This window comes from Capsicum annuum, chromosome 1 (genome assembly GCF_002878395.1).
Source record: "Capsicum annuum cultivar UCD-10X-F1 chromosome 1, UCD10Xv1.1, whole genome shotgun sequence".
Classification (NCBI taxonomy): domain Eukaryota; kingdom Viridiplantae; phylum Streptophyta; class Magnoliopsida; order Solanales; family Solanaceae; genus Capsicum; species Capsicum annuum.
The window spans coordinates 62,777,671-62,778,992 of record NC_061111.1 but is presented as its reverse complement, the minus strand read 5'-3'; positions in this window follow the sequence as shown (position 1 = coordinate 62,778,992).

Genomic DNA, 1,322 nt, shown 5'->3' with positions numbered 1-1,322 from the left:
AAAGGAACTCAAAGCCCAACTATTTATAGCCGGATGTTGAAGTCGCCGAGGATTGAAATGAGAAATTTTCAGAACATTTGGTTGGGAGAGAGTTGAGAGAAGCTATCGAGAGAGGGATGAGAGACAAGTTGATTGAATTGAAGAAGGGAACTTGAAGCCCAACTATTTGTCGTTGGGGGTTGAAAGGAGAAATTTTGTAGAACTGTTGGTTGGGAGAGAGTTGAGAGAAGCTATCGAGAGAGAGGAGAGAGTGGTTGATTTGGATTGAAGAGGGTATGGGTTGGGTTGATTTATATTTTTAAAAAGATTAGAAAGTTTTGAAAATATTAATCAAGTCCACAATTAACTTGATCAAGTTTCCTAATAATGTTTGACCAACAGATAGGGTCAAACATTATAATCCTTCATTCAAGACTTAAAAGACACCTATTCTTCAATTTTCTCAAGTTGCTATGAGAAACCTCAACTTCAAGGAGGTCCGATTATCCCCCCTCCCCCTCCCCCTCCCCACTCTCAAATGCAATTTTACTATATTATTATCCATCTTTTATCCTTATGTGACACATTTTGTGCTTACGTGTCACCTTTTACGACACACCTTAATTGTAATTTTTTTAGGCCATGTAAGCACAAAAGGTCGATAATAATACAGTAAAATTGAGTTTAGAGGAGTAATAGGACCCCGTGAAGTTAAGTGTGTTGTAACAACTTTGGCTATAGTTTGGAAAGGTGATAGTGTTTTAACTCTAGTAATAATTTAACTTTAAAATGTTTATAAATAAAATAATTTCTATCCTGACAAACATGATTTATTTTAGATTACAAATTTCAAAAAAAATCAATTTCTTTTAAATATTTTATGTCAAATCGAACTAACTCATATAAATTAATTCGAAAAGAGAGTATCATTTTTTTTTTGGATGACTATTAGGACTCCTATCAGGAGGTGTATAAACACACCAATAATGTAAAGTGTGAAAGCAACCAACAAAGAATTTTTTTACTATAACTTGTCTTCTATTAAATTTCTTCACGGTTTAAAAAAATATATATTTATGTACCTAATTAGGCCATTAATATATAACGCATCACATGTGTAAGTCTGTATTATGGAAAAAAAAATTGATAAGAGAGAGAAAAACAGACAAGTAACCAGTTGAATTCGATCAAATTGTATCTTTAACAAATATTTCTATACTAGATAACTTAAAAGGCATAACATATGAATATTATGTGCCTTTTAATTTTTCCTCAGCTCATATTTATATCCTTCAACTTTAATATGTACAAGTATATATTTAAATTTATATAAAATTGAATAA